This window comes from Panthera tigris, chromosome D1 (assembly GCF_018350195.1).
Source record: "Panthera tigris isolate Pti1 chromosome D1, P.tigris_Pti1_mat1.1, whole genome shotgun sequence".
Lineage (NCBI taxonomy): Eukaryota > Metazoa > Chordata > Mammalia > Carnivora > Felidae > Panthera > Panthera tigris.
In genome coordinates, this window is record NC_056669.1 from 40,698,462 (window position 1) to 40,723,549 (window position 25,088).

Sequence of the window (25,088 nt, forward strand, 5' to 3'; positions counted from 1 at the left end):
TTTATAGCACAGAAAATACAATTCAAATTGTATTTATAATAGGGCGCCTGCGTGGCTCAGTTGGTTGAGCGTCCAACTTCGGCTCAGGTCATGATCTCACGGTTTGTGGGTTCAAGCCCCTGCGTGGGGTTCTGTGCTAGCAGTGCAGAGCCTGCTTGGGATGGGATTCTTTCGCTCTCCCTCTGTCTTTCTGTCCCTCCCCATCTGCATTTTCTCTCTGTCTCTCAAATAAATAAACTTCAAAAAACATAAAATGTATTTATAATGTCAAATACTTCAGGGCACAATGAGTCAAGATAAATATTTTACTCCTATCAGAAGCAACTTGACCTGTATCAGAAAGATGTCCTAAAAAAGTTCACATCCATTTATAGCTCTAGTATGTTTTATAACCTCTCCATCTGCACAGGGATGTCCAAATTATTCAGGTTAATTTTTATATGTACTAGCTAGCTTTTTCTCCACAGCTGACATTATTTCTTTCAGAAGCTGACATTATTTCTCATTTTAAGGTGGGAAAGCTGAGACTCAGGAAAGGTTAAATGACCTGGGCAAATCAATGAACCCATAGGGCCCTAAGCAAGGACACAACATCCCACAACATCTTGCCTCAGAATGGCCACCAATTATTACAGACACCAAACAAAATAACCTCTGTTATGCTTCAAGACAGAAAAGACACGCAGTAATTCATGAAGAAGTTTACTTTCTCTTGAGTAGATTTTAGTTTACATTATAATTTTATGTTTTAGTGAAAATTCAATCTTGGGAAATTTCTCTTAAGACAAATTTTGAATGCCTTTCTTGTGATGTAACACACATCTGTGTATGGCTGTTCCACTCTGACAGAAGGCGACACTCATGGTTTCCTCCCTGCTCACCTCTGACCTTTGGGATGGCCACGTCTAGCACATCCTGATATCCTTTTCTGCTTCCTTTCATGGATCTAAAGGCAACTCGAGGAGAAGGAGACTCAAAATAGATCAAAACTTCACCGCTGCTTTCTGTTTTTTTAAGCAAGACTTGCTGAGGATAAATTCCCGCCGCATGCACTTCTTCCTGACCCCATTACCTCCACAAGCAGTCCTCTAAGCCAATCATCTATGGATGATCCCTAAGCCACTCAGGCACTCACTTTACTTGTACACATCTTCCATGAATTCTGCTGGCTTCCCATTCCGCATCGTCAACAACACATCGACTTACTGGTGGGTTTTATCCACATGAAATGGAATATACGTTCTGCAATCCAGCCGAAATGAGGGTCTTTACTGTACTCCATTCAACTTTCTCCTTCGTCTCAAAGTGCTTCCCCTAGCAAGCATCTTCTTGGTCCTCAAGGCTGCTGTTCTTGTACACTGTCTTCAGAGGAACCAACTCCAGTGACTGGCTCAGTATCTCTCATGAATCAATAAACCCATGGACCAGTCCAAAAATATGCTTTGATGAATTTAAAATAGGGGCAGGAGATGGTCTACAGCTACTTGAGAGCTCAGTGGGGAAGTGACTTCAGGGGACTCCAGCACTTTGTGGGTGATTTGGATCCCCAACTCCACCCTGAATGGTTCTCCCAATCCTGGGCCACCAGAAAGTTTACTTAGTTTTCTGGTGAATTTTGTATCTTGTTTTCTTCCCTAAAATAGTCCAGTTTGAGAACTTCGAAGTTAAATTAGATGTCTCCCTGGAGTCAGATATGAATCAGGAATTAAACAAACAAAAGTTTAAAAAACAAAAACTCTAAAAGTACTAGAAAAAATATTTTATAATATTTCTATAATCTTGGCAGGGAGAAGTCCTCCTTAAAGATGACACAATGCTTAGAAGTCATAAAGAAAAAGGCTAATATATTTGACCACATGCAAATTAAAAAGCTATGAGCGGCAAAAGATGCTGTAAACTAAATGAAGACTAACAGCAGACCAGAAAGAACATTACTTACCACTAAGAGGAAAACAATTACTTAAAAAAAACGAAACAAAAACTATTTAAAAAAATGTACAACCTTCACAGGACCAGAAAAACATAAATTTAAGAAGAAGATCCTATTTTTGTTCATGAAATTGGCAAAAATGAATATAAAATTTCCTCAGTGTTGGCAAAAGAAGATTCTAGTAGATTCTCAAACAATGCTAGTAGAAGGATAATTTGCAATGATAGTTTTGAAAGATAATTGAACAGATCTTATTAAAATTTTAAATGGTCTTGGGCACCCAGGTGGTTTAGTCAGTTAAGGGTCCAACTCTTGATTTCGGCTCAGGTCATAATCTCCACGGTTCGTGGGTTCGAGCCCCATGTCAGGCTCTGTGCTGACAGCATGGAGCCTGCTTGGGATCCTCTCTTGCTTTCTCCCTCTATCTACCCCTCCCATGCTTGCTCTCTATCTCTCTCAAAATAAATAAAAATAAACTTTAAAAAATAATAAAGTAAAATAAAAATAAGCAAAATAAAATAAGTTTTTAAATTTTAAAATTTAAATTTTAAATAGTCTTTGGCCTTGCAATGTCACTTCTTTGAGTCCACAGAAATACCTTCATGATATTTTTAGTAAGAATCATTTATAATAGTGGTGAACTGAAGATAGCCTAAATGTTTTCCAGTAAAGAAAAAGTAAATACCTTCTAGTGAGTCTATGCAGTGAATATCAGGTACTCATTAAGAGAAATCAAGTAAGTCTCTTTTTACCACAAGAGAAAGATTTTTTTAAAGCAACTGGGATTTATTATTTAAAATGTACACATAAAGACATTGGCATGGTAGAGGAAAAGATCTGGAAGGTTATGCACTCCAAAGTAACCCAAGAGAGAGATTAGAATCGGGTAAAAGAGAGATTTTACGTTGTATTTCATATTGTCTGTCGTTTGAAGAATAAAGAATCGTTTGAAGAATGCTATTTGAAGAAGGAAGAATTGTCATTTATTACCTGGTGATTTAAACACAGTCTTCTAGAGCATGAAAACAGGTGCTGGTCCTGTATCACCCCACTGAACTGTCCTTCTTTGTCATGTTACATTCTGTCACCCAGTGGACAACTGCCCAGGTCACGGTATAAGATATCCTCGTTTCTCTACGCCACACGGTTCAACACCTGTCTTCACTGAATCCACTTTTTAAAGATGGGGAAAGCCAAAAAAGCACATGGTCGCAGATATTTTATGGCTGCAAAGCTGAGCCTACACATACTTGAGCTGCGGCTAACACAGGAGTCATATTCTAAGGTCAGCAAGTCTGTGAAATTTATGGTGGTCCCGTGGCCAGTACACTTGACTCAACAGGGACAAAGAAGAGGAAGAGGAAGATGAAGAACTTGTGTTGAGTTGGCTCTTACAGAGGCCAGCACCCTAGGTGGGGAGACTTGGTGCAAGTTCTAGGTTTCTCACTTTTTAGGCAGATGACTTTTAACTAAATTTTAGCTCAGCTTCTCTGAGTCTCGATGGTTAAAATGGAATAGATAAAACGGGCTGACTGTGATAAATGTGATTTTGAACATGAAAGCCTTTGCAATGGACAAAGCATCATATATGGTGTTCTTTTTTTTTTTTAATTCAAGCATAATTAACGTACAGTGTTCTATCAGTTTCAGGTGTACAATATAGTGATTCAACAACTCTATACATCACTCAGAGCTGATCTCTGTAAGTACATTCTTAATCCCCTTCCCCCATTCACCCACGCCCCACCCACCTCCCCTCTGGTAACCATCAGTTTGTTCTCTATACATAAGACTCTGTTTTTTGATTTGTCTCTTCCCTCCCCCCCCTCTTTTGTTTCTTAAATTCCACACACGAATGAAATTATATGGTATTTGTCTTTCTCTGACTGGCTTATTTCACTTAGCAGGAGTCTATAGGGTGTTGTTCTTATCTCCTCCCCATATCCCACCAAATGGAGATCCTTTTCAGGGGGACACGATGCTCTTCATAAAGGCAGAAACCCCTGCTGAAGTTCAGCACCATCTGACAACCTAACGTCCAACACTTTAATCAGATCATCCGGCAACTAGCTGAGTTTGGTTTTGTGTCCAGGGAGTGGAGAAGCTGCCAGGGGAGGGAGTGGCATTTTACAGCAGGAGGGCATGCCCGGGTGGTTAGAGGAGTTCAAAGCATGTCATCTCTGGGCAGAACTGAGAAGAAAGGGAAAGGGGACAATGTCCCTAAATCCCAGGAGGAGGAGGAGTAAGAACCAGAAGGAGAGTCCATGGAACACTGAGACCATGAAAGACTGGGAAGCATAGCCTTCACGGGTACCAGCCTGTCCTCCTGTGGGAAAGACAGGGAGATACAGGGACCCATGGAAGCCACCACCTCTCCTCTCCTCATTTTTACTACATAAAACCTTGGATTGAGAGGAACTTGTTCTGCAAGTGTCCCACAAGACAAACAAACATTTCTAATACATTTTAACTTGATACACAAGCGATGTCTTGCAATATGAATAGTACATGATGCTGAACGTCACATGATCACAGCTGAGCCAATGGTTCTTGAGATTTGCTTTGATATACGAGTGCTTTGGATGACAAGCATGTTTCTGGAATGCATTCTGCTTGCAAACTAAGGTTTAACTGTATCTGTTTAGGACCCGAGCAATAACCCAAGAATTCGAGATTATCTTGAAACTGCACCCCCCAAAGTGAGGGAGACACCCTGATTTTAGAAGTTGAAGAGGCCAAACAGCCCCATTTGTTTTATTGGTGAAAACCTTCTCAGGTTAAGTGGCTTCCTCCAAGTACTGCCAAATGGCTAGTAAGCAACTGGCAAAACTGGCAGCTAGAGGCGCAGCTCTCAGCCAAGGGCATTGCTGCCTCTCCCTGTCCTAAGCGTGTGAGAGTTAGTGATGGCTGAACGCCACTTAAAGGCTGCAAACAACCGCACAGACATGTTTAATCCACCTTCTAATAATCTTGGGAAAAGGCACTTGTCTTTTTTTTTGACAAATGATTAAAGAAAATTGCCAAGTAATTTCCTTTTACTACGAAAGCACAAAAACCACGGACTGGTGTTTTTTTTAAGTATTTTGCAGGCTGCCCTACATCATAAATCTTGTCTTCTGAATTTTCTGAAACATTCTTCCCCAAAAGAAGAACCCATCAGAGTCTGACCACTCCAAGAAATTCCTCATCGTCCTGGGCTTGCAAACACAATGTGACCTATTTCTGTCCATTCTCTGCTTCCCTCTGCTTGAACTATAAAGAAACTTGAATTCTCTGATTCTATGGTTTTGACTCCTGGCTTTGCAAGTAGAAAAAAATAATAATAAAAGGAAATCTTCCATTCAGCTCAGGTGCCTTTTAATAGGAAGCCTACAGAAGTCTTATTTTTTTTCTTTCTATGCAGAATAGAAAAAGTCAGTAGCAAGCTGCATGATAAGCAAAAGCAACTGTATATCTTTTCACAAATATTATTGGAAAGCTATCTGCACTGCGCAAGGGATATCTGAAAATTTCCGTTATGCCTATTTCGCCCTGAACAATAACTGAGTAAAGGAAAGTGAACTTCAAGTTTGCTTTTCAAATGTAGTATCAGGCGAAGAAAGCAGCCACTTTGTCCTAGGCTACTCAATGCTGATTCCAGGAAGGCTTTAGCCCTTAAAAATATTACAGAATTATTCAACTTTGATTCATGAATCTAGATATTGAGTCAATATAGGTCCCTGTTTATTTTTTTTAAGTTTATTTTTTTGAGAGAGAGAGAGAGAGAGAGAGAGAGAGAGAGAGAGAGTGTGTGTGTGTGTGTATACAACCGGGGGAGGGGCAGAGAGAGAGGAGCACAGAGGATCCAGAGCAGGCTCCTTGCTGATAGCCCAGTGCAGGGCTAGAACTAGTGAACCACAAGATCATGACCTGAGCTGAATTTGGGCACTTAATAGACTGAACCACCCAGGTCCCCCAGTCCCTATTTCTAAGTGAGTCTTGGAAGTAAATAAGCCAAAAGAAAATAAAGTCCCAGTTTCTGATGATGTAAGGGTAGGGGTGGAATGTAGGGAGGGGTGGAGGTGGGAAAGGAGTGGGGATGGGAGCAGAAAGGGGAGTGGTGATGGAGGGGAGGGAGTAGGGATGGGGATGGGTGGGCTCTTGCTTGATGACTACAGATGGTACGAGGAGAACACACCAGGGACTGTGCCTGGTCCCAAGAGTTTGGGTCAGGAAAACAGGTTTCATGCTTATTTATTTGTTCAGATGCCTTTTGGTGATCACCCAACCATTATCAAACATGGCACAACATCACATCCATTATATCTACGATCAACTACAATCATCCTGATAGATGTGATAAGGAGAAGACAAACTGTCCTGAGGCCAAGGATGGAGACTGGGGCGGGCAAGTGGCTGGTTCAAACATTTCCTTCTTTGCCCATCACACCAAATAAATAATACAGACATTAAGCATGTTCAACTCACAGGAAGGAGGTTGGAAGGACTGGGCTCAGCCACTTCCCCTGATGTTTACTTCCTCTAATTCATAAGACAGTTTGCATAAAAACTAAACTGGGGTCTGCAATATTACTATTTTTGCCTACCCAATATTCATTATCCTATTACTGCTTAAATAATACCATAAATCTTTTGAGAGCCTATTCCCAACCCCAGGTGATGATAACTGTTGTTCTCCTTTGCAGCTAGGAAATGATGCCGTTTAGGCCAATGAAACGAGCAGATATATGGAAGAACTCCTTCGAGGGTGTGAAATTTTTTGTTTTTCAGAAAGCATGACCCTTCCCTCTGCTTTCTTTTTTCCTGCCTTGAATGGGGATGTGATATCTAGAATGCAACAGCCATTTTGCAACCAGATGGAGACAAAAATGAGGGAAATGTACAACAATCAAAGAAACATTCACCCTAACACTGTCGAGGTCTTGAACTAAAGCTAGCAACCACCCATCTCTGGACTATTGTTAAATTAGAATGATAACCCTCTATCTGTTTAAGATGCTGTAGTTGGGTTTTCTATTACTGGCTGCCAAATGCATTTCTAAACAATAAAAACATTTTCTATCTTCTTACAAAATGAGGCATTAGATAAAATGTATTTATATATAAGTGAGGAGGAAAAGAACTCTAACAATAACCAAGGTAAAAAAGAGAAGTTAAGGAACAGCCAAAGACTTAAGAAATGAGCCCTCCAGTAATTTAAACCTTGCTTATCTGACAAGTGCCAATCTCTTTATTGTTTTCAATCATTGCCAGCAACATAAGATAATTTCCTGAGAGCAGATGCATTAATTCAGAAATTCTAGCCAACGTTCATATCCATATCATTTATCACAAAGACTGTCAATAAAAGACCCCTGTTCTCCAAGAAGATAAAAAATGCATATATTTTATGTGAGTTAGTGCCGTTAACTTGAAGCAACAATTATAGTATCATTTATAAAGTACTTATTATGTACCTGAGGCTGGTGTTTTAAATCACTGTCTCATTTCACCTTAAGTTAACCTTATGGGGTAGGTTTAATTAGCCAGTTTTCTCAGATGGGCAGCTGGGGAAAATGGGGTTTAGAAGTTGAATGACTTGTTCTGGATCACATAGTTAGTTATGATGGACCCTGTATGACCCTGGTGCTCAGTGATCATAGTAATATTATGTTCCCGATTCAAAAAACAGTGCCCATTTTAAACTATTTTGCCAACAATGGATATGGCTTCAGAGCCAGACCCTAAGTTACAAGGGCTCTGGCATGCACAAAAGAAATGTACACATGCCCACAAATAATGAATGATCCTTCATCTATGTCACTCAAGCTGCTTCAGACATGCCATAGTCCTGCATTTCCAAAAGCACCATTGCAGCCACATGTCAAATGGGAGCTAAGGAGTGACCTGTCAGCAGGAGGAAAATGTCTGCCTTCAATTAAAGCACAAGTAAAGAAAGAAAAAGAAGAAGAAGAAGAAGAAGAAGAAGAAGAAGGAGAAGAAGAAGAAGAAGAAGAAGAAGAAGAAGAAGAAGAAGAAGAAGAAGAAGAAGAAGAAAAGGAATTATCCCCATTCTGTGCACCTAGGGAATCATCGATAATAGGGCCTAACTTAACAGCAGTTAATAGGATAATAGGTTTCTAACTTAACAGCGGTTGTCAACCTGAGGGCCTTTTACCTTTCCTCAGCAAAAATTTCTTTTGTGCAGCGTGAGCCACAGGGAGCAGAATATCTCCACTGTTTGTGTTACAAGGAGCCAGAGAAGAAGTGTCTCCAGGTCCCTAAAACTGTTTGGGGCTGTCAAGGCTGGCAGGCAAATCACAAAGGATCAAGTCAAGCTTGTCATAACTGCACCTTAATGACTTCACAAGGTGTAGGACTCCCACCTGCCCCAAAATGTCAAACAACAATCCCCAGAGACTGTTTAGATTCCGGAGATACCTCCCCAGAGCCTTGACATGATACACCTAACATGCTTGAAATGGGCTTTAAATGTCATCAGATTAAAGGCCCTGGTTCCTAAAATATCTCTGCAAGAATCATCTTCAAACTCCTGGTGGCTGTCTTCAGTAAGGGCCCCCGTCTAACCTATGGAGAGATCCAGCTTGCAGGACTGTCGGAAATAACTGATCTTCTCTTCAGAGGATCTTTAGATCCATTACAATCATCACAAAATGGGTTAGAGGGCACCATTCATGTATGGTTATGGCACTTTGTTATCTAACATTCACATGGTTTCCTTGGGCCTTAAGACAAAGCCTACATTTAGCCTGAATCTGCACTTTACCAATTAAGGTTTCTGATGATGGCCGTACAAAAATGTCCACAGCCTTTTCATGCACCTATAATCTCAAAGGTCCAGCCGCTTGAACTAAAGCGGTAATCTGGTTTCCACTCTCTTGGAAGGAAGTGAGCAGAAACTCAAATGTGGGTTTACTAAAAACATTCCCACACCGAAGAACACTCAAAATGAAAAGAAGGTTGTATTTAGATTTCGTCTGATGCTAATGGCTGTCGTGACCAGGGTTACCATCACAGTTTATCACCACCATTCAAGATACGGCCACACCCCTGTGCTGTGGTGGCTGTCCACACACACCGGGATGTCCATCTACAGTGAGCTGAGGCCTTTCCACAGCCGTGCTCTCACATGTGGCAGCAGGTGTTTATGAAGAGAAAATTAAACCTCTGTGGAGGGCTTTCCCAGTTTTTTTTTTTTCCCTAGAAAAATTATCTTTTCAGGACTAGTATTTTTTATATTCTATTTGCCTCCTTTTATCACTAACTAATTATGCCACTGTAATCCCCCGGCAAAATAAATGAAAACTCTAGAATCCAGTCCTAAAAATGATCAAGCATTTTTTTAAATAAGATCCTCCACTCTCTCCTCTCTTTGAAGACGCATCTATTTCATGCCCAGACTTAAGCAAATACGCCTTAATTACAAAATTTCCTATCTCTCGGGATTTGGGTTTTAAACGCGAAAAAAACTTTAAGTATTATTCCCTAGCAAAGTAAGAGAACAAAACAAAGTTTACTGCATATTCCATTCAACCTCTGTAGGAATGTCTGTTGTAAAAAACCAAAAAAATCTAAGAATAATATAATTAAATAAGTATCACTTTAAAAAATAATAAATAAAACATCAGTGTGGGTTCAGAAAATGGGCTTGATCTTTAGCATTATCTGAACAACCACTACAAGTAAAATACACAACTCAAGCAAAGTCCCAAACCAATAAATTTTCTAGGGACCATTTTTTTCTTTCAGGCTTTAGTAAGAGAATGCATGGGCCAGCATTTTCTAAACTGTTAGTTCATAAATGTCAACATGTATTTCTTGGATAAAAGCAGTTCTATTAAATAAGCTGGGGCATAATACTGCATTCTGCACTTCAAAGGTACCTCAGACCACTGCAGGAACAGACTAATTCCCTACCTAAAGGTAGCCTCCCAAATGTGTTTTAAATGAAAATCCCCAGGTCCCACCTCCCCAAATTTTGATTCAGTGAGTCTATGGAGCCTGGGAATTTGTGATTACAAGGCAAGATTGGGAAACTACCGCTGTCACACATATTGGAGATTCGCAAGGCATATCAGCAAATTAAAAGTTAGGGAAAAATCACACATTAAAAAAAAAAAAAAAAAGTGCTTCCTTTCTTCAGCCCAATGTTTGCCAAACTCAATTGATGGAAAATCCTTCTGTCTTCCCACTTTCTCCCCCTCCCCCATAACTATTAACATTTTCCCACTGAATAAAGTTCAAAAAACACTAATATAAGCAAATCCAGTGTTTCCATAACCCTCATATTCTTAGAATCTCATTTTTATATATACTTGATTAGATTTGGTAAGTGACACCAGCAGACATGTTTATAGTACAAACTTATTGCAAGAGGGCTCCCTGGATATACACAGAGTTGTTTCCCTGTCTCCTACACATACACCTGCAGAATTGTGCAAAAAAAAAAAAAAATGACTTTCAGAAGCAGATTTCCACAATACTTCCAAATCCTCATTTTTATAAGCCCTTAAAGGTGGGGATCATTTCTTATTTATTTTTGTATCAGCAACACTTTGCACAGGGTATGAAATGAATCCATGTTTGTTGCTGGAGCTGTTCAAATGAAGATTCACAGTACTACACAGACTGAACCCAAGAAGGGATTAAAGCAGTTTACAAGAAATTTTTTGAAACAACATGAGTTAAAGCAAAAACGGTTCATTGTTGCCTAAAATCTCAGACAACAAAAATCTCTTCGAGGTCTACAACTTGGCAAGTTTCCAATTATTTCATGTCACCTGTTGAATGTGTATGTTTCACTACTTGCCATCCTGACCCATTCCAGGTTATTAACCAATTATACCCTATCAAGGAAGAGTTTAGAGTTAGAGAAGACCGTTAACACCTACCCAGGGGAAGACTTTTTTGATGGTCTACCCCTTGTTTGTGAAACATGCTGATTATGTGGGAGCAGAGATCCTGTGTCCTTTGCCCAGCTCTTTTCAGAAACCATTTAGAGTACATCCTGTTTTAGATTGCGTGTCTGTGTACATACAAGCAAGTGACCAAAGTTCCCCCATTAGAATGAAGGTCCCAGGAGAGGAGAAGAGGTGGGGGTTCCTTTTGTTTACTGACACAGCAGCCTCAGCTCCAGGAGAGTGCCAGGGCACTACTCCATGAACCACAGGGAACAGATGAGTGAATTAATGAATGCCACATTGATCACATGCTCTTGCTGGGGATGTGGTTACAGGACCAGCGTGTACCTCCTTGGCCTGCTTTCAGCACAATCCTCTTTTCCTGGCTAATCAAGATTCAAAACTACCAGTGTCCCCCGACAGTGTCCCCAAACATTGAAGCTCCACAGAGACCTCCCAGAGCTTGTATTAATTCAGGAAAGACCTTTGCATTGGTCACTGGTGTCGAATACCTCTAGCAAAAATAGTGCTTTTACTTTATGGATCTTTCAACTCCAAGAAACTGCAATGTGTTCATTCTCCGAACAAAGGAACGTTTCTCCATAAGCTGGACTTTTTCTTCAAAGAACCTGTCTACCAGGAGTCCGAGGAGCAGAGGGGAAACAGATAATTAGAGCTAAAATAAACAACCTGAAAAAAAAAGGAGGGACCTTCTCTTAGAACTATATACACCCTAAAAGACAAATCTCACTGGGTTAAAACTCTCTCCATGTCTTCCTCTCTCCATATATCCTTTATTTTCAAAATACACAACCATGGCTAAGGACATAAGGTTAGAGCTGCAAAATTGGGAGAATGCTTGGAAATGACTAAGTGAAAGGAGAAAGAGGAGGGGAGAAGGAGGGGGAGGAGAAGGGGAGGCACAAAAGGCCATGTAGTTCCTAGGGAAATGCTAACTTCTCTTAGGCAACCTCAAAGACGAGACTGCTTCCTGCTTCACCAGCAGGGCACTACAGGATGGGACATCGTGAAGGCTGCCACACTACCCCTCTCCATCTCGGTTTGCCCATTTCTAGAAATCAGCACCCGATATGGTGATTCCTCTATACTATAGGATGTTATAAGAGTTGGGGTTTGCAAAGTATTTTCCAGGTAAAGGCAGCCAATTGCTGTTAAAGAAAAACCACTCCAGCCATGGCAGATGGCTTGGAATAACTCTTTCACTCCAGTCACTTCGGGCCAACTTCCATCACAGGCAGGAGCTTTTGTGCTTCATAAATGCAAACAGAATAGCAAGGACTACTAGAATCAAGGCACCATATTTTAAAGCTTAATGAGGCTGAGGCCACGTAGGGAAAGGGAGCTACTCAAGAGCAGTCCATTAAGAGTAGTGATTGCACCCAAAGGCCAGTCTCCTGACTCGGGCCAGAACTCTTTATTCCACCACATCCCCTATACATCATGTAATTCTTGAAGTCTGAGGACAGGAAAAGATTTGAAAAAGTTGTGATTCCCAAAAAAGTGTAAGGCCTCACTGGTCAGTCTTGAGCATACAGCTACTAACAGCCATGAAGGAGCCGCAGACACTTGCAACACACTTCATCCACCTCAGTAAAGAGAACTCGATCATCACCAGTACCTGAGAGCAAGGCTTTATTTATTTGTTGCTCAACACTCACTTGCATTCTGAAATTCCACACAGTATCTTACCTCACCACCCACCCAGCCTCTCTAGGCAAGGTTACCTTAGCCCACACACCAGGCAACCTCCCTTTCAAACAACAAAACCCCTTAGTTTTTTTCAAGCAAAATTGCCAAAGGTCACTCAGTAATAGCAGCCAAAATGAAAAGAACTTCCATTAAAAATAAATAAATAACGATTATATTCCTTAGAACAAAAAGATACAACTAAAGGAGAGGAAGAGTTTGCCTGGATCTCTATGCTTTGTGTTTGGAGGAAGAGGGAAACATTTTAAACTTGCATGCTTTTAGTTTTCTTAATCCTTCCTTCCTCCTTCCTTCTACCTTCCTTCCTTCCTTCCTTCCTTCCTTCCTTCCTTCCTTCCTTCCTTCCTTCTCTCCTTTTTTCCCTCCTCCCCTCCTTCATTCCTTCCTACCTACCTACCCACCCACCTACTCACCTTCAAAATCATCATTCCTAAAGTTCCAATTCCTCCAATTCCTACCAAGAGGTGCCACCTTTTTGGTAGCACAGCTCTACCTTCCATATGTCCTATCACTAGGATTACTTGGAACAATGACTGGTTAATTCCTTCTTTCTTCAAATTAAACCCTGGGTATCTCTTTTCCTACGAAGCCTGGCTCCGCAGTGGAGAAAGATTAAATGTGGGAAATCATTGCCTGAAAGCTCCAATGAGACTAATAAAGAGTTTACTCAGCCTAGCACACAGCAGCATATAGGTCCCACATACTAACCCCTAACCAAGACCCATGGTCAAAATGTTGACTGAAATAGAATGATTCCAAACAGTGATGTAATCATTCCCCCTTCAACACAAAGATAACGTGGATATCATGCAATTCCAGCTGCAATTTACTTTGCATGCCTTTTTTTCAGCATAATTTTGTAGAGACATTAGAAAACAGATCAACAATTTGGTTACATAATTTGCCAAGACTAACCAAAGCAGTTAATTGTGAAGTACTCAAGAGGTAAACTATCCCCAATTCAACTTGTTAAGCATGGCTAGCTGGGGCATATTTTTGGCATGACATTAAGAGGACCATTGTGAATAGAAAAACAGACATGTAGATTAGTTTTGTTTTTAATCAAAGCAACGAATAAATATGTATTCTGTACATAGTTCTTCAAAATCCAAGTTACCCTTCTGCCAACAAGTCTGTTATCTTAGGATGCAGACTGTGTCTGAGAACTGAAACCTCTCTCTTTTTCAGCTGAATGAGACCTTCTGTACTTACTGAGCTCCAAGTGGAGTGTCTTGTTTACACTTCCTAAGTAATCTCTTCTTCCTCTCCATTTTTGTATTCCTAAATCTGCTTTGTTCAAGGCATATCTGAAAACTGAAGCCTCTACAGAGGCCTGTGGGACTCTTTCAGTTTAGTATTGTCTATTCATTTTTTATTCAGAAACTCTTTTTGTGTTTTCACCATAGTGTATAATCAGTGGAACCCCCTTAGGAAATCTTTTAATCATTTTATCCTTTTTGCATGGTATATGATAAGGGATTTAAAATCAAGCATTCATCTGAGATCAATACATCATTAAAGATTTTATCATAAAAGTTCACTTAATACAATCTTAATAATATTCATTACATATGAAGACAAATTTTGACCTTTCCCCATTTAATAAGTAATATATGGGGTTTAATTTCCTTTAAGTGTATAAGAAAAATAATGATATGCTTATAATTTAAATTTAAATGGCATTATATATATTGCAAAGCTGTAGTAATCAAAACAGTATGGTACTGGCACGAATATACATACACAGATCAACAGTGCAGAATAGAAAACCCCGGAATTAACCCACAAATATATAGTCAAGTAATATTCAACAAAGCAGGAAAGAGTATTCATGGAGAAAAGAACCGTGTCTTTAACAGATAGTGTTGGGAAAACCGGACAGCAAAATACAAAAGAAAGAAACTGGACCACTTCCTTACACCAAACACAAAAATAAATTCAAAATGGATTAAAGACCTAAATATAAGACCTGAAACCATATAAATCCTAGAAGAAGGCATAGGCGGTAATCTCTTTGAAATCAGCTGCAGTAACTTTTCTCTACATATGTCCCCTGAGACAGAGAAACAAAAGCAAAAACAAACTATTGGACCTACATCAAAATAAAAAGCTTCTGCACAGCAAGGGAAACAACAACAAAATTAAAAGACAACCTACTGAATGGAAGAAGATATCTGCAAATGACATATTGGATAAAGGTTTAGCATCCAAAATATATAAAGAACTTACATATCTCACCACCCAAAAAAACAAATAATGCAATTAAACAATGGACAGAAGATGGACATTTCTCCAAAGACATCCAGATGGCCAACAGACACATGAAAAGATGTTCACCATCACTTACATCAGGGAAATGCAAATGAAAACTACAATGAAATGTCACCTCACACCTGTCAGATGGCTGACATCAACAACACAAGAAATAAAAGGTGTTGGTGAGGATGTGGACAAGAAGGAACTCTTGTGCTCTGTTGGAGGGAATGCAAATTTGTGCAGTCACTCTAGGAAAGAGTATGGAGTTTCTTCAAAAAGTTAAAATAGAGCTACCCTACAACCCAGCAATTGCACTATGGAGTATTTACTCAAGAATACAAAAATACCAATTCAAAGGGATACATGTATCTCTATGTTTACAGCAGCACTATTTACAATACTCAAGCCAACATATGGAAGCAGCCCAACTGTCCATCGATAGATGAATGGATAAAGAAAATGTGGAATATGATTCAGCCATAAAAAAATAATGAAATCTTGCCATTAGTGACGACACGGATGGAGCTAGAGTATAATGCTAAGTGAAATAAGTCAGTCAGAGAAAGACAAATACCATATGATATCACTCATATGTGGACTTTAAGAAACAAAACAAATGAGCAAAGGGATGGAGTAGACACTGTGTTTTCTATTTTTAGCAACTGATATGATATGCAACTTAAGAACCCTGATCCACTCAGCTTGAGGATCCATCTGCCCAGGACAATCTCAAGGTTATTAGCTGGATTTTCATTTTCATGCTCCTTGTCAAATATTTGTATTTCCAACATCAATGTTTCGTATGTTTCCTCTCTTCAACCGGAAGTCCATTAAGGTTACAAATGAAACTGTGTATGTGTATGTGTCTTACTCTGCATGGGCTACACTAGCAAAAAACCACAGGCTGGGTGGCTTGAACAGTAGAAATTTATTTCGCATGGTTCTGGATGACGGGAAGTTCAAGATCAAAATGCCGGCTCTTGGCATTCCTAGCGAGAACTCTCCTCTGAGATTGCAGACCACAACCAGCTCTTCGTGGTGTCCTCACAAGAGGGGAAAGAGAGCTCTGGTGTCTCTCCCTCTTTTCAAAAGGACGCCAGCCAGGCCAAATTAGAGCTCCTTCCTTATGAGCTCATTAACTCTTACCAATCTCTTCACAAGCCCTATCTCCACAAACAGTCACATCCGGGGTCAGAACTTCTGAACATATGAATTGGGGGAGTACACAACCCCTAACTGTATGTTTAAGAATAAACATGAGATGGGGCTCCTGGGTGGCTCAGTCAGTTAAGCCTCCGACTCTTGACTTCGGCTCAGCTTATGATCTCGCAGTTTGGTTTGTGAGATGGAGCTCAGTGTTGGGCTCTGCTCTGACACTGAGGAGTCTGCTTGGGTTTCTCCCTCCCTCTCTCTCTCTCTGCCTCTCCCCCGCTCACACTCACTCTCTCTCTCTCCAGATGAATAAACATTAAAAATAATAATAATAATAAACATGTTTTAAGTATATAATGCTCAAGATACCAGCCAAGTGAATAAATTCTGGGCATGATCCTCTGATCTTCCCTAACTACCTGATGTGCCCAGAAGCTTTCAAATGGCTGCACTTGAAACGAAAAAGTTCTCGCAGAGGAGGTGGAGAGAAGCTCCATTTTACAACTCCGGACAAAAGAGCCTGGCCTTGTGGCCTGACAGATGACACAGCCAGAAACCAGCAGGGCACCCAGGACAGCTCAGCCCCAATCCGGTTCAGCTCCCTGGAGAACTTCAGCGGCGTGCTGGAGGGCAAATTCAGGGGGAGAAACAAACATCAACAGGCAGAGAGTGGCAAGAGAATACTCAGAACAGCATCAGGCTGTAACTGCTTTGGCCAAAAGTCAGAACCCTGAGGAGAATCAGAAACTAAAGCCCAAATTCCAATTCCCAGGCCCACAATAAGCAGACGCTAAAAACAAACAAACAAGCTTGCAGTATATACTCCCTCTCTCTCACTTCGGAAGGCTAAAATCTCCTTTCCCTTCTACCAAACCACACCAGTGTTCTTCCTGGTTTCACACAATGAAGAGTTAGTGATTTTTTTGGTAAATGTAAAAATGATTACATTTGATAAAGTTTTTTACCAAAAAAGTATGATACCATTTCCATGTTTGTTTGTTTTTTTAATTTTTAATTTAATTTTCTTAAGTAAACTCCACACCATACCTGGGGGTTGAAGTCACAACCCCGAGATCAAGAGTCACATGCTCTACCGAATGAGCCAGCCAGGTACCCCACCATCTCCATTTTTTAACCTGAACCTGAGAATCTGTGAAAAATGATATGATCCAATGATCTTAATTTCTAATTAGCCAAGACAACAAAATTCTTATTTCTAGGGTTGGACAAGATATCTAATCATCTTGCAGTGGTCTTCAGTTTTGAGAATGTCATACAACTTTCCCTAAGGTTTGGAGGTTTCAAAAATGTTTATTCTGAGGCCATCCTATAGCCACTGGAAAAAAAATGCAAAGTAGGTAAAAGCATGTTAAGTTGACCACATTCACAGAAAACAAAGCTAGGATATGCTAAATGTCCTCAGCACCTTGCTTCCAAGAATTGTATCATGCCAAAACCCATTATAGCCAATTCTGCTACAACAAAACATATGTGTTCCTAAAAATCTCTGTGCTATGCAAATTGTGCAATAAAGACTGTAAGGTTTATGGGGAACATGTGGTTAGGGGTAAAGCAGTCCAAAAGGATACGGGTAACATTTTTTTAAAACAGGATCTTAATAAAAATGGTAGCTATTTTATACGTGTTAAGTGGTTAAGAAACACATCAAAACTACAATGTTTTGTATTTGATGTATTTCTTAACCATCTAACACATATCAAACTGGCACTTTACCTCACTAAAAAACCTAGAGTTTGCACCAAGAATTGGGTGCAGAAAGGGGTGCATCTTGTGAGTTACTCTGAAGCATGGTACAAGGATCATCTGATACCAAACAGAAAGTTGTAACACCAAATGTGGGTGTGGTGAGGCTCATAATACACAGGTCAATTAAGGCTACAGATGACTGGGATGTGCACACCTGTGCATTTTGGGTAGTCCTTAGTGGGTTTCAACAAGTTGCACTTTCCTGCATTCATCTAATGTTTCTCTAGAAAGAAATGTCACGTAAGCAAACCATTTGCTTTATGTTTGTTCTCTAATATATTAACTTTGTGACAAATTCTCATTTTAAAAACAAGTGTTATAGCAGACTTGACTCTACTGAGAGTTGATTAAACTTGTAAAAGAAATGAAGACTAAAATTCAAAGATTAGAAATCTAGGAATGATTTAAGGATCATCTATTCTAATTCAAGTCCTGATATTACATATAATATTAAGATATTAGTATCTTGTTTGAACTTTCTCTTTTAAAAATCCATCAGTTTTAAATACATATTAATGAAGTATACTTGACATACAATATATTAGTTTCATGTGTACAATACAGTGATCAATTTATACATTACACAATACTTACCATGGTAAGTATAGTTACCATCTGTCACCATACAATGTCATTATAATATCATTGATTATACTCCCTAAGTTGTACTCTTCATCCCTGTGACTTACTTATTTTATAACTGGAAGTTTATACCTCTTAACACCCTTCACCTATTTTGTCCATCCCCCAATTCTACTTCTTTCTGGCAACTACCAGTTTGTTCTCTGTATTTATGAATCTCTTTCTGGTGTGTGTGTGTGTGTGTGTGTGTGTGTGTGTGTGTGTGTGTGTGTTTTATAATATCATATGGCATTTGTCTTTCACTATCTGACTTATTTCATTTAGCATAATATTCTCTAGGTCCATTCATGTTGTCACAAATGGCAAGATCTCCTTCTTTTACGTCTGTGTAATATTCTATTGTATATAATACCATATTGTCTTTATCCATTCATGTATCAATGAACACTTGGGTTGCTTCTGTTTCTTGGTTATTATAAATAATGCTTTACAAATAAATTATAAATAAACATAGGGGTGTCGAACTGTCTTTTTTTAAAGGTCTTGCTCCTATAGCTTAGGGACTAATAATCTTTCAAGACTCAGTCTAAGAGAAAATACTGGAAGAGAGAAGCTTTGATTAGAAAATCAAATGCTCAGGACACAGACCAATTCCAGTCCCTCATCTGATATGGGGAACACTGTCAACCTGGGTGCCTTAAGAGTTATATAGGAGACACACAATAATTAGCATCCAAGAAGCACATTCCTACTGTCCAAGTAAGAAAATACATGTAACTCAAAAACATACATATGTAAAGACAATGTTTTCAATCTGTTGGGTTCTCTCCATGATATTATTTTGAGATTCCTAAGAGTCATGGGACTGGGTACACATTAATCCTTTTTGTCTGGGTAGTGGGAAATGATCAGAGGGCCCTACTAGCCTTTTAAGGGTGATTCATTTACTTTCAGAGTTTCAAAAACGTCTGTAAAAGAAGAGGCCTGCTTTTCTCAGTAGGAAGCACAGAAGCTAGAAAGTGCTCCTCTCCAATTTCAACTAAAGAGGAAGAGAGAAAGATTTTGCAGTATCTTATCCAATGAGGCCTGTTAGAATCTACCTGGAAAACATTTCAGTAATCAACATTCAGTGACTATTACTGAACACATACCATGTATCAGGCATGGATAGAGACTTCCAGAACAAACTCCCTGGGGGTAGCAACTAGAGCCTGCACTATTTAAATACTTCACAGGTGAGTCCTTTGAACACCCCCTGGTTGATAGTCACTGATTTAACACATGAAAAGGTATCACCTTTCATGGAAGGGATAAATCCAGTTAGAATTTTAGAAAGTTTGAAAAGTTGGAAGAGAAGAAAAATTGCCTATGAAGAAGTATCTAGTGTGGGTTTTTTTCTCTTGTTTTTTCTCATTTTCTTTTTCTCATTTTCTTTCTTTGTATTAAGAAGGAGATATTTGGGACAAAACATGAGAAGGAAAACTTTTAAGGTCTCCATGAGTATGTGTTCATCTGAGTTACAGTCTATTGATTTTGCACGGAATGTAAAGCCATCCCGCTGACACACAAACAAAGGAGAGGGACTTACTGACAAAGACCCTGGACAATAAGGAATCAGGGTGAGTATCTGTGGGAGAGAAACTTTAAAATCTAGGCCTTACTCTACCTACTCAATCTCTGGTAGTTCCAGTAAGAACCTCTGAGTCAAGGTCAAAAAAATAAAACCTTTCTCCTTCACAGACACCATCTTTCCTCAGTATCCACATTAGTTCTCTCTTCTCAAAGTCTAATCAATCACTAACAAAAAAAAAATCCAGTTTGTTTTGTTAGTATCACCAGGTTTAAGCAGATGCATCAGCATGCCCTTTGGAAGGAAACATTTCCCACATGCTCTTCGACCCAAATTTTATAAAGTAATAAATAAAATAAGCTGACTTAAGTTGGGTATCCAAACATATACCTTTCCTTCATTTATGGCTCATGCGACAGACTGATAAACAGAGCCTGATCGCAACATACATCCCATGCCCTGAGTAGCAGCCATAAAAGAAAATATCATTAAAGGGATCTCCATCTCCAATAAAATACATCCTACACTTCTACCAAAGAGTCTCCATAAATTACCACCACTAAAGAAAATAAGGTGTAATCATTTCGTTCAATAAAGCTCAGCTGGTTTCCAACTGTACAAATTCCATAGTGATGTATAATCTGTTTTTGGAATTATGCTTCTTAACCAAAGGTAAAATCTTCCCAGAGATAACAGGCAATTGATATTCTAGTTTCATCTACTTTAACTTTAATAGAATAAACTTAAGGTCTATACACTTTTATAATAGTTCTTATTCATAAGATTCTTTGGCCTGTAGTTCAGTCTGAATTCTCAGAAAACTTCCTCTAAGGGCAGGGTGCCTGGGTGGCTCAGTCGGTTAAGCATCCGACTTTGGCTCAGGTCATGATCTCACGGTCCGTGGGTTCGAGCCCCGCGTTGGGCTCTGTGCTGACAGCTCAGAGCCTGGAGCCTGTTTCAGATTCTGTGACTCCCTCTTTCTCTGACCACCCCCCCCCCCCGCCCCGTTCATGTTCTCTGTCTCAAAAATAAATAAATGTTAAAAAAAAATTAAAAAAAAAAAAAAAAAGAAAATGTCCTCTAAACATATGTAAAACAAAAGAGGCATCAATGGTGATTTAGGTTTATTAATATCTATCCATGCCAGAGTAACTGACCAATCATTGTAAACGTTACTACTCATTTAAACAATCTCAGACTTTCGTTACTTTGACTAATCAAATGCACTATAATTTTTAATTCATAAAAATACAATCTGTTGAACTAAAATATTCTTATGTTGTTTGAGATAACTCCTACACCCAAAGTTTACAGAAATCATTGAAAATGTTGACCACATATATACCACATCTCTTCACTGGCAAATGAAAAGTTTTAAATGAAAAAAAGAAACATCACAGAATCAAAAGTTGTTTTTTTCCTCAAAGACATGTAAACAGACATTCCGTCAATAACCATAAGATTGCCAAACTTATTTTTCCTTCAGATGTTCAAAGAATCAGAGAGATCTAATAGGATAAGCTACAGAAGTCAAGCAAAAACTCTCATTCCAATCATCTCTGTAGAGCCAATTAGTTGAAGGCCTTAGAAATAGAACAAGGTATCAATTCTCTGCGGCAGCAGATTACAGAAGTCCTTACATTTTAGTCGTCAGAGTAAGTGACAGGTAACCAGCATAAGAAACTCGGCAGGCATGCTTGCAATGCACATCTCTCGGTGGACCTCTTTTGCAGCCCCCAAAGAACTGTGCACAAAACCCCAGCCTGCCTGCTCCATCCTTCACTGTCTGAGATTCTCGCTACCACGGTAACATGAGAGGGCAGAAGGAAGCAGCAATCTTAGTTTCTTAAAAAACCTTTGTCCTGGAAAAAGAGAGGGGAAAAGAGCAAGGGGTGGGAAGAGGGAAAAAGGGAGAGGAACAGAATAATTACTTTCATGACAGTGAAGTGGTGTTTGCCGTAAACTAAATGCACAGCAGCCAGCTTTTTCGGTTTGAATGGCTCTGTCTGCAAGCTCCTGAAAGGATCTGGCCCGTACCTCTGCCTCTTGAGAGGAGAAAAGTTGTGTGTGTGTGTGTGTGTGTGTGTGTGTGTGTGTGTGTGTGTGAGAGAGAGAGAGAGAGAGAGAGAGAGGACTGGGGGGTGGGGGGAGAGTAGGAGAAGGAGAGCCAGAGAGCTAGTGCATGGACTAGGAGGGAAACAGAAGAGGAGGTGGCTGGAGGGATCTGAGGGAGGTGGAGGGGTGGGGGGGTGGGGGAAAGCACTAGTATGTGACCCACATATGGAATGAGCATTAGAACAATGAGGACAGGACAGGACAGCCAAACCAGTGCACTCTGGGGCAGCAGTTTTCAAAACAAGGCTTCATAGCTTTGCAGGAAAGGGGGGTGTGGGGAAACATGACACAAAACAAGCTAATTGAAATAAGCAACTGGATACAAAAGGAGCTGGCCAAATCACCAGCGATTGGGACACCGTGGGCTCCTGGATTTCATTTTTATACAGCTAGTGGGTTTTTTCCTCTCCTTCCTAGAAAGCTTTTGGTCCCAGGGGTTTAGAATTCCAGAGGACCCAATTAACACCATACTTGGCTAGCTCCCTGGTATGATCAATATAAATAAGCTGCCTTTTAGCATCTCCATAAAATAAAACAGCCTGGAAACTGGGTCTGCTGCTTTTTTATTTCCTCTGTAGAGTGACAGCCAAACTGGGGAGGCTGGGGGTGGAGACAGTCACACACATCTCAGACATGAAGTGAGAACAGATACGGGCACTATGAGTCGGTTGAACATATTTTAAAACCTTAAGTATAGGGGCACCTCAGTCAGTTAAACATCGAACTTCGGCTCAGGTCATGATCACAGCATTCCCGAGTTCAAGCCCTGTGTTGGGCTCTGTGTTGGCAGTGAGGAGCCTGCTTGGGATTCTCTCTCTCTCCCTGTCTCTCTGCCTCTCCCCCACTTTCTCTCTCTCTCTCTGAAAATAAATAAACTTGAAAAAAAAAAAACCCTTAAGTATAACAGAATTCTGAAGTCAATGTAATCATCTCTCCTGTATCCTTCTCAAGTCTTTGATGGCCTGCACGCTGTTTCTTCTGTGAGGTTTTCTAAGCTTTAACTCACAAGCGACTCCAATGGCTACTGGGTTCTTCATAACATAATTCTGATGTTCTGGCAAATGATTCACTCATACATTTTAGAGAACCTTGTCTTGTAAACCTGACTTGGTTTCCCCCGATAACTTTCATAAGTCTCCCTTAAAAATGGCATTCTCTCTGGGGCACCTGGGTGGCTCAGTCGGTTAAACATCCGACCGGCTTGGGTCAAGATCTCATGGTTTGTGGGTTTGAGCCCTGCATCAGGCCCTGTGCTGACAGCTCAGAACCTGGAACCTGCTTCAGATTCTGTCTCCCTTTCTCTCTGTTCCTCCCCTGCTCACGCTCTGTCTCTGTCTCTGTCTCAAAAATAAATAAACATTAAAAAAAATTTTTAATGGCATTCTCTTTAGTTCTGCTTTCATTTTGTTATCAAACCACTGTTTTTTTTCCAAAGCCCAGAGATAAAACAATATCAAAAACAACATTGCTGGATTTAATTATTTCATAGAAGGAAGGAAGGAAGGAAGGAAAGAAAGAAAGAAAGAAAGAAAAAGAAAGAAAGAAAGAAAGAAAAAGAAAGAAAAAGAAAGAAACAAGAAACCATTTTCAAGAGGGACGTCCAACCCCAAAGCTCTTCCTTTAACAATATTTCATTTCTGGGGCACCTGGATGGTTCAGTCAGTTAAGTGTCCCACTTTGGCTCAGGTCATGATCTCACAGCTTATGAGTTTGAGCCCCGCGTTGGGCTCTGTGCTAATAGCTAGCAGATAGCAGCCCGGAGCCTGTTTTGGATTCTGTGTCTCCCTCTCTCTCTGACCCTCCTCCACTCGCAATCTGTGGCTCGCTCTCTCTCTCTCTCTCTCTCTCTCAAAAATAAATAAACATTAAAAGATTTTAAAAAACAATGCTTCGCTTCTAGCTCAACTAGTTTAATTTTTTATCTCTGCTTACTCTGGAAATGTACTTAACCAATCCTGTGAAAGAAAGAGATGGTGGTAAAACTTTCCAAAAATACACACACACACACACACACACACACACACACACACAGAAAAAAAACTGTGAAAGTCAGGAGACAAGAGGGCAACTTCAAAATGAGTGCCTTGTTTCTGGTGTTGTAATTCCCAACCTTCTGATTTCAGAAGTGCGTGACCAGAAAAATAAAATGCCCATGATAAAGTCAGGGCTGGAACAGCTAGATTTACAGCAAGCAAAAAAAAAAAAAAAAAGAAAAGAAACACTATATATATATATATATATATATATATATATATATATATTTCTGATAAAATTACTAAAGATCACATTTCCATAAGAATAAGCTCAATTTAAACTGTTCATAGAGAAAGAGGTCTTTAATTCCCATGTGTTACAAAAGGTCTTAAAAGAGTTAAAGCACAGACTATGAAAACCTGTGTTTAAATAATTTATAGGCAATGACACAAGCTGAGGAGGGAAATAAAATTAATAAGTGATAGGAATGAGGGGCTGTCAACACCAACTCCAAATTTCATGCTCCTTGGCTTGATCCTGTATTTTATTTAACACAGATTTCTGCATATGAATAATTTGACTCTTCTTGTGAGGTCTGGTACTTCAAAATCTAAGGCTAAAGAACCTTGGGCTGTTAGAGAATCTGAGAGATGCAATGAAGAGGGGTGAACTGGCGGCCTCACTGGGGAGTGCCAGCTTGCAAGTATTAGCGGGTGTTTACAGGTGCAACTCCGAGTCATGGTCTAAGCAATGTTGTTTCCAAGTGTCCCAAAGTGCACTGCTCTGCACAGTGATCTCTCAGCTGTGGCACAGCTGAGCTTCTGATGAAACGTGCTCCACTTCAGCCTGCTTACGAGGATGCTTTCCATTTGCATGTATTTTTGCTTTACTTGATTGTAATTTTGCCTAGCCAGGTAGTGAGCCAAATCAAACAAAGGAAAACTTTTGAAATGTTCTATTAGCTTCCGCTTGATGTTGTTTTCTTCTCTGCTGCCAGGATGTAAATGGGCTGTGTGGTCTTCTATGGAGCTGCCCCAGGCAAAAGATTCCCGTTAAGTAGGAGCATTCCAGGTATTGTGGGGCCTGAGGCTTATACCATTTGGAGGTCTCTCTT